Here is a 10,140-nt window from a genome sequence, read left to right as displayed (position 1 = left end):
CTCATGGTCAATAGTGTCAAAGGCAGCGGACAGGTCAAGGAGGAGAAGGACTGCAGCGCCACCTGAGTCAGTAATAATAGAGATGTCATTGAACACTTTCAGGAGGGCCATCTCAACACCATGATAACGCCTAAAGCCAGACTGGTAGATCTCAAATAAATTACTGGAGTTAAGGACATCAACCAATTGATTATAAATAATTCTTTCCAGAATTTTAGCCAGAAATGGCAGTTGGGAAATTGGATGAAAATTGGCTAAAACTCCAGGATCTAATTCTACCTTTTAAGACAGGGACAGACCGCAGCATGTTTAAAAAATGAGGGCACGTAACAGTTACATGGCTGGCTTTGACGTTACCCCCATTAAGAAAAGAACTTAAGAGGTCATTTGGTCGTGTTAGTTGAATTTGAATTTGTGAATTTCCCATTGGGATTAATAAAGTATCTATCTATCTATCTATCTATCTATCTATCTATCTATCTATCTATCTATCTATCTATCTATCTATCTATCTATCTATCTATCTATCTATCTATCTATCTATCTATCTATCTATCTAGTTATCCGATAACACAATAAAACGTTTTTTATTTGTTCCTTTTATATGTTTTCTTATTTATATGTAAAGTACTTAAAGGAAAGTAAATTTAACCACAAAAAAGACTTGACCCTGAGAATGCATAATCATTTTTATTTGTTCTTTTTTTTACAAGTTATACATGAACAAAGTAAAAATGGGAGCAGCATGAAATATTTAAACCAGCGTTCTGAACAGGGGTGGGCAAAGTCATTCCTGGAGGGCCGCAGTGGCTGCAGGTTTTTGTTCCAACCCAATTGCTTAATAAGAAGCACTTACTGCTCAAGTAACATCTTCTGCTTCATTTTAGTTATCTCCCTCATTAAGATTATGAACCCTTATTGCTTATTTTAGTCTTAAACAGCTGCATTCTCGGTTTTTAATTGCTCCTTATTAGCAATAAGATGCAAATGACAAAAGAAACCAGCAGTTATCCATTTTGCTTGTTACCCTTTACACCTGTGTGTATTTATCGTGCACTATTTGGTTTAATTAAATACTTGGAAGGAAAGAGAAGAGAAAAAAGTGAAGGATTGAGAATTACCAATCCGTTTTACGCTTCAAAGTATTTGGATGATATCCTTAGAATGGAAAATATGAGAATGACTTGACATAGCAGAGTTAAAGCACTAACAGGCCATGAAATGTAATTATTGGCAAGGATTGTTTTCTAATTAAGCAACTGGGTTGGAACAAAACCCCGCAGCCACTGCGGCCCTCCAGGAATGACTTTGCCCACCCCTGGTCTAGAACTTCCATCTGAGCACCCACATCCTCTCTCGAATTTCCTCGGTCGCACGAGATCTTGAAGAGCAGCCCTTCTTTAGTTATCCTTCAAGCAAAGTCAAATACAAACCTGGCTGTCCAGGTCCTGAGATGGCACAGTGAGGTAGGGCACATCTAACAATTCAGCAGGCCTGGCATTGGCGTTGGAGTGCGTGTGCTGACCTGACCTCATGTACGGGTGTTATATTTGAGTTACGCTGTAATTACACACATAGTTACTCAGTGTCACTGTCCAGTTCACGTCCCTTGAAATGAAACCGGCCACAGGAAAATGGAATCCTTAAAAACCTCGAAGGCTGCCCAGAGAGACATTCATATTCTTTGTGCTATGCCTTCTTGTAGCAAATGAGAGCTGGAATTTTAATTATCGTAATAATACAAAAGAGCCTGCCTTTCATTATGTTCCTCCCTGATGTAAAAGCAGGGCAGCCTTTGATGAATGCTAACATAAAGTCACGAATCCTCACAAGCGCCGCGCGCTCTCCATTTGGTTCTGTTACCGGGCACAGATTTTGAAGGAAAGCCAGAGAGAAATGACTTTTTAATGTGAAGGGCCTGCCATACCTAAGAAGGCAGCGCCTCGCGTCTTGAGCCATCTGAGGCCACAAAGCCTTTCATGTGGGTCTGCACAATGGATAAAATCCCCTCGGATTCAGACGAGGGCCTCAGAGACACTTTGTCATGTGGAGATTTAGCAATGCCTGGAATATAAGATGAGACCCGGTGTGACGGGGGTCTTTTACATTTCTGATCATTTTCATTGCAGGGCTCCATTGTTTGGAGCTGCGAAGGCGGCAGGCTCACATCACAGGCTCTCTCCGTTCCTGACTCTCATAACTGGTGGCTGCACTTATTAAGCTTCTTCACTTACCTTCCAGATAGGAGGCTGACTACAAATATATCATCCATCAAGCCCTCTTATGGGGTGTGGGGAGCTGCAGCCTATCTCAGCAGGAATCAGTCCAGGATGGACTGCCAGTCCGCTGCATTACCCACTCTCAGCCAATCCACAATCCTCCACACACAATCGATTTAGTTAAACTAAGCTGCATGTCTTTGGTGCAGGGGAGGATATGGAAATGCCACCAGAAATATATGGGAGAACCTGAGAGTTCCACGCTGGCAAGTGAGCAGCCCGAAGATGAAACTGGGCGACTGCCACACCAAACTTTATTTTAAATACGTCCTTCTGAAGTGAGCACCATCGCAAAGCTGTGCCAAGCAAGCAAAGCAGAACACAAAACAGAGCGGCACACTCTGGTGCCCTCACAAGTCAGTTTGTCCACCATTTTAAATGAAAACATGGCAGGACAGCTCGAGAGATCCGGGATCAAATCCTAGCCCAGCACCAGTAGAGCTTGCATTCTGGCCTAGTATGGGTGCGTGCCTAAGTGTGGACCCATCTGATGACCACACTGGCATATTAAAGTCCTCTAATGCAGGGATGGAGGGATAATTCAAAGGTGTCACTGGAAATAAGAATTTAAAGAAAATGGAAATGAATCAGAAGTCTTTGGTGTCAAGACAGCCATACAAGTGTGAAGATGTGAAGTGCAAAGCTCTGCCCAGTCTGGTTTAGCAGACACACGCCAAGAAATTACAGCTTTGGTAAGGCGCTTACAACCTCATAGTATAAATACATTTAAAAATACACAATTACAGTTGAGAGTGGGCATGTATGAGGCCTACTGCTCCAAAGACACAGGTCTCCTGCTCCTGGTGAAGTCTGCCTCTCCTCCTTCCTTCAGCCTGGCTTTTATTATTATTATTATTATTATTATTCAGTTTTCTCTTCTGACACCCCAAAGATGTGCAGATTAGTTTTAACAAACAGGTGATTGTGAATTTGCTTGTTGTTGAGGGGGGCGATTGTTTACACATGCATGATGGGAACTGAAGAAAACACCAGTAGGCCGACGTCCACCTGCTTCATCTCCAGCTTCGCAGTCACTGACCTGAAAGAAGAGCCGTGACCAGCTGACTCCCCGTACCTCGGCCACTTCCGCTCCCCAGACTTTTAGCATTTTACATGGTCATTATTGTCACGTGCGGGCAACATGTCACCACCATCCTATGAAAGGACTCTGTGTCTCACAGGATCAGAACACCGCAATGCTGTGCTTTTAAGGGACACCCCGATTGTCTTTACACATAAGAACGTTCATTCTGTCACTAAACAGGGTATGGACACTCCTGTCCTTTTTGCCTCCTTATAGTTATTTTAAACTAAGGGCTCCGGCCGGGACGCCTTCATAATGGAAGCATGCGGGGAAGGATTGGCACAAAGCATCATCTCCCCCGGATCACTAGATGGCAGCTATCACTCAGATTCCCACAGGGCATCATGGGACTTGGAGTTTGCCTACTCAGCCCTGTGGTGTCTGACTGACATGGGGTTACCGGACATACAGTACTTACTGGCCCAGTAAAGGTTTTTCTTTTTGCATATTTTTGCCTCTCAGGCAACATTTGAGTTTGGCTAGAGCAGTGGTTTTCAAACTGTGGTCCGCAGACCGAACGGGATCTGCGAAGGATACGGCGGGGGTCTTCGAGGGCGTTGTGAAATATCCATTATTTAACACTGCATTTTTCCATAATAATGCAGCGTCTTGTTAATTATCACCGTTACTTTCGAAATGCTTCTGTATCCTATGAGCCTTTTCAATCAGAGTCAGACCATTTAGTATTTTAGTAATGTTGGTGATGCTGGTTTTAATTATACTATGCGTGCTACAGTGATGTCAGATTTCAATAAGATATATTCTAGTCTGTTGTCGAAATTAAAATGTATGGCCAGAGCGTTTAATAATATGGTAATACTATAATATACTCCGTCTACTGGCGTAACTGGCCTATTTCGCTCAAGTTCGCTGTAGTTCCTAAGTAAATAATTATTTTGTTGTTTGCCGTAGGTAGGGAATGGATACGTTTTTGAAGCATAAGAAAACAGGGTTGCCGTTACACGACGATTCAGAATCAGAACCTAATGACTTGTCAAAATGCAAGAGAAACCCAACACCAAAGTTAAGAAAATATGACAAGGATTACGTTAAATTTGGTTTTGTTGAATGTGCTTCAAATTCCGGTAGACCGCAGTGTCTGATTTGTAATGTTGAAAGTGACTTGCATGGGAGTTTATCAAAAGTAGCACCGAGAGTTGACAGTTTGTGCAAATCAAAGCAAGCACATCCTTCCCACTGACATTATTAGTGTTAAGCGAAACCAATGGTAGCCTAACAATTTCTTAAAAATGACTTTGTTCCATAATTATTGCATGCACATAGGCGTAACGAAAATTTATTCTGCGTTACTTGTTCATTTATGATTTTCCGTTGTAGCAGGCATCATGACAGTGAAGAAGGTACTGTGGAACTTGTATGTCCGTTATTTTGATTGCATTTTCCATCCATCCATTTTCTAACCCGCTGAATCCGAACACAGGGTCACGGGGGTCTCCTGGAGGCAATCCCAGCCAACACCGGGCACAAGGCAGGAACCAATCCTGGGCAGGGTGCCAACCCACCGCAGTGATTGCATTTTACGTTATAAAATTTTACTTGTTCAATACAGGGGTCCGCGAATATAATAAGGGTCCCTGGTGCAAAAAGTTTGAAAACCGCTGGGCTAGAGCTCACCATTTTCTTTTCCTCATCACGGGGCATTCTGAGTCACCTGGCAGAAAATGAAGCCCAGACAGTGGCTCAAAGAAAGAATGGGGCGAGCAGGCGAGATCATATCAAAAGTGCAGAAAAATCACTATTTATAAGAACGTGATGGGCCAGCCATGCGACTCTAGAGAGCACACCTGACACATGTAGTATCTGACTGATACAGAGGTGCCATGTATACGTTCTTACTGACCCAGTAAAACTCTCATGTATATGGGAATTGATTTTTCCCTTTTATTTTTGCCTCACAGATTTGCATTGCATTTGAGTTTGGCTCAATAGGACCCTCTAGAGACCCCTGATGTATGCAGTATGTGATTGATACAAAGGTGGAGAATTTACTTACTTACCTACCCAGTAAAACTGACACAACAGATGCCCAGGATGTAAATGGGGTGACTGTGTCTTTAAACAGGGTTTGCACAAGGGCTTATGGGAATTGTAGTTTCAGTCAGTCAATCATTATCCAACCCGCTATATCCTAACACAGGGTCACGGGGGTATGCTGGAGTCAATCCCTGCCAACACAGGGCACAAGGCAGGAAACAAACCCCGGGGAGGGTGCCAGCCTACCGCAGGGCACACACACACCCACACATCAAGGACAATTTAGGATCGCCAATGCACCTAACCTGCATGTCTTTGGACTGTGGGAGGAAATGGGGAGAACATGCAAACTACACACAAGGAGAACCCGGGAAGTGAACCTGGGTCTCCTAACTGCGAGGCAGCAGCGCTACCACTGCGCCACCGTGTGGCCTTGTCTATTTGTAATTACTGTAAATCTAGAAGCCAGAAGTGGAAGATAGATGTAGACTTCTTACAACATTAGCAACAAGAGGCCCCTTTAGTAAACTTTGATCTGTAGCCATAGGAATTTGCAGAGGAAGATGGCGGTGAGCGATTGAAGTAGGCCTGTGATGCTCAAAACAACTTCTGGAACTTGTTGGCAAGATTGTTTTGCTGATTATTATAATGGAGAGTGGTTTGGCAGAAAGGGACAATTAGTTTCATCATTGTGCTGCACTGTGGTAAATGCCAGCCGTGAACCTTTAATGTTCGGATTCCAACGGCTTTTAGGAGCAGTTCCTTATCAGATTGAGCTAAAGGAGGTTCCTGGTCTCAGCCGAGCAGACGGTACTTCTGAACACTTTTGAGTGGAGAGCTTCTTACTGACATCAGCGGACCTCACTCTCCATCACTGTCACTCGGTTCCCACCTCCACGCTCAAGGCTGCCGACTACGCCAAGTGTATTGCCGTGGACTCAACCCATGAGCCTTCTCAGTCGGCAGATTGGCACTGTGGTAACTGCCGCCGGTCAGCCACAAGCCGGCGATGTTTGGACCACAATGGCCCTCAGAAGCAGTTTCTTATCTTAGCTAAAGGAGACTCCTGACCTCAGTGGCAGGGATACTTCATCTGAACACTGCGAGGGTAGCAGTTCCTGGTGAGGTCAGCGGAGCTCCTTCATGTCTCTGTCACTCAGCCCCCACAATACTCTGCAGCTCCACCACCTCCACACCATGAGAAAACCCTTTATGATTCACGTGGATTTGCAGTCCATTATTTCCAGTGAGGCTAGATAGATAGATAGATAGATAGATAGATAGATAGATAGATAGATACTTTATTAATCCCAAGGGGAAATTCACATACTCCAGCAGGAGCACACTGATACAAAAAACAATATTAAATTAAAGAGTGACAAAGCATCAGTATTGGCTGTATTTTTTCCTGGGGTGATGTTGTGGGTATGTGCCATATATGTTTGTAGTTGTTGTGTTTTTAAACAGCTGTATATATTTAACTATTTATGAATGCTTTGAAATCCCTTCAGCTTTTCTGTCTGGTGCCTCCTGACTCACCGGTACGAGAAAACACACACATATGATACAACGTTTGACTTGTCTTGATGTCTAATATTACAAAAATGAAGGGTTCTCTCTTTCTTTTTTGACCCTCTAGACCCCCGACTCCTCATTTTAGGCCACACTTTGTGCAAGACCTATAAATACCTGGGTGTGCAGCTGGATGATAAATTAGACTGGACTGCCAATACTGATGCTCTGTGTAAGAAAGGACAGAGCCGGTTATACTTCCTTAGAAGGCTGGCGTCCTTCAACATCTACAATAAGATGCTGCAGATGTTCTATCAGACAGTTGTGGCGAGCGCCCTCTTCTACACGGTGGTGTGCTGGGGAGGCAGCATTAAGAAGAAGGACGCCTCACGCCTGGACAAACTGGTGAGGAAGGCAGGCTCTATTGTAGGCAGGGAGCTGGACAGTTTGACATCTGTGGCAGAGTGACGGGCGCTCAGCAGATTCCTGTCAATTATGGAGAATCCACTGCATCCACTGAACAGGATCATCTCCAGACAGAAGAGCAGCTTCAGCGACAGACTGCTGTCACTGTCCTGCTTTACTGACAGACTGAGGAGATCGTTCCTCCCCCAAACTATGTGGCTCTTCAGTTCCACCCGGGGGGGGGTAAACGTTAACATTATATAAAGTTATTGTCTGTATACCTGCATTGTTATCAATCTTTAATTTAATATTGTTTTTGTATCAGTATGCTGCTGCTGGAGTATGTGAATTTCCCCTTGGGATTAATAAAGTATCTATCTATCTATCTATCTATCTATCTATCTATCTATCTATCTATCTATCTATCTATCTATCTATCTATCTATCTATCTATCTATCTATCTATCTATCTATCTAGAAGTTACACCCTTATGATAAAGAATAGTCCAATAGGTGTCTTCAGCAAAAAATAATGAGAAGGACCTGGAGTTGTGCAGGCCACATCAGCTGACCACGGGGATACGAGGGGCCAAAATTACTTATTTTAGCAAAACTTAAAAAAAAACAGATTGTAAATAAAAAGTGGAGTGTCGTTTTACTCCATTTTGAGGGTTGCCGATTACAAATATGATAAAATGTCCATCCATCCATCCATTTTCCAACCCGCTGAATCCGAACACAGGTTCACGGGGTTCTGCTGGAGCCAATCCCAGCCAACACAGGGCACAAGACAGGAACCAATCCCGGGCAGGGTGCCAACCCACCGCAGGACACACACAAACACACCCACACACCAAGCACACACTAGGGCCAATTTAGAATCGCCAATCCACCTAACCTGCATGTCTTTGGACTGTGGGAGGAAACCGGAGCGCCCGGAGGAAACCCACGCAGACACGGGGAGAACATGCAAACTCCACGCAGGGAGGACCTGGGAAGTGAACCCAGGTCCCCAGGTCTCCCAACTGCGAGGCAGCAGCGCCACTGTGCCGCCATTATAAAATGTTTGATATTTAATTCATTAACGGTGGTCCTAACCCTCTCAGAAGGTTAAAAGTGACAAATTTCAAACAAGTCTGTGGGGTATCATTTTAGCCTATAACAAGGTCAGGGAATACGATGTGATGTTTGATGCGTTACTATGGGGCTAACCGTAATCGTAACCGTAATAACCGTAATTTAAAGCGGAGTGGTGGCTCTGAGGCTAAGGATCTGCGCTGGTATCCAAAAGGTTGCCGGTTCGAATCCCCGTCACTGCCAAAAGAGATCCTACTCTGCTGGGCCCTTGAGCAAGGCCCTTAACCTGTAATTGCTCCAGGGGCGCTGTACAATGGCTGACCCTGCGCTCTGACCCCAAGGGGTATGCGAAAACTAACAAATTCCTAATACAAGAAATGTTGGCACCCTGCCCGGGATTGGTTCCTGCCTTGTGCCCTGTGTTGGCTGGGATTGGCTCCAGCAGACCCCTGTGTTCGGATTCAGCGGGTTGGAAAATGGATGGATGGATAATACAAGAAATTGTATAAGGCGAAATAAAGAACAAAAAAAAAATCAGAGGGTGAAAAATGACAAATTTCTATTACAGTCAAGAATATTTAGACTTTAAACATTTAAATTGAAGCCCACATCTTAATATTTCAAATATCTGACGCAGCTATTCTTGTGTATTATGTTCTTGTACCTCATGAAGGAAATCATCACCTTTTATATGAACAAACCTGAATTAGTGTGGCTTACGCTAATTTTGACTTTTGTATTTTATAATATATAATATACCAGTAACGGCGCACTGCACGTGCAGTGAATCCACTTGACTTATAGTCTTCATCCTCTTTCTCTGTACATTTAGCATTCGTTTGCTCAGAGGTTGATGCGCTTGCTGCTTCGTGAGCAGCTTGTTTTCTCCACCCTAGCGGCCCGCTTCTTCTCTTCTTTCGTCACCATCTTTTCTCGTTAAAACTGATTAAGTCAGTGTTTGTGTTGCAATTACTTGGTACGTTTTCTTTAGTTTTTCACTTAAGTTGGCACTTAAGTCTTCAATCTGCCTCAAGAATGATTTAAGATATGAAGAGGTAGGGGAAGTGACGGCGAAAGTGGTAGGGATGAGAACGGCGCCCGTACGCATGCGCCACCCTGCTGGCCACTGCCGAGAGTTGATTTTACAATAAAATAAAATAAAAATAAAAAGAGGAATAACCATGGAGGTCAATCATCACCCTGAAAGCAGATAGTAGATGTCACTTAGTATATGTGAACCAAATGTCAGGTCAAACGGTTTGCGAGCTACAGGTGATTTAAAATCCTGGACAGAAAAACGGACAGCCACGGTAGTGTATTATATAAGAAGATATGTAATATATTCCATTTTTTAACATTTTCCTAGTGTCATTGTATTGATAATCCAGTGGAGGGGTGGAACAATAGAGAAGATCTTACACAATGGTTTCATTTCGTCCGTCCCTCATTTTTAAAGTGTATCAGTACAGTCTCTCTGCAAATCTGTGTTCGAGTTTGTCACCCCACAAAAGTCAGGGTTCACTCAACGGTTACCTTAGAAATTTAAACAATGACAGATATTAAGCATCTTTTGAGATTGAGAAAGGAAGGGTCTTTTCTTAATCAAACACAGGATTTGGTGGGCTTTTCCGTGCACTTCTTAGTTTACGATGTCAGAGGCTAAGTTTTGAACCGATTGGATGAGAGTAAATGAACAGACCAGAAACCCAAGAATATCAGACCATCTGCTACTGCCTGCCCTCGGATGAAACATTTCAGGTCCTTCTGACCCTAGAATGGAAAAAGCAG

This window comes from Erpetoichthys calabaricus, chromosome 16 (assembly GCF_900747795.2).
Source record: "Erpetoichthys calabaricus chromosome 16, fErpCal1.3, whole genome shotgun sequence".
Classification (NCBI taxonomy): Eukaryota; Metazoa; Chordata; class Cladistia; order Polypteriformes; family Polypteridae; genus Erpetoichthys; species Erpetoichthys calabaricus.
The sequence above is the reverse complement of the archived record's forward strand: the minus strand, read 5'-3'. Positions refer to the sequence as shown.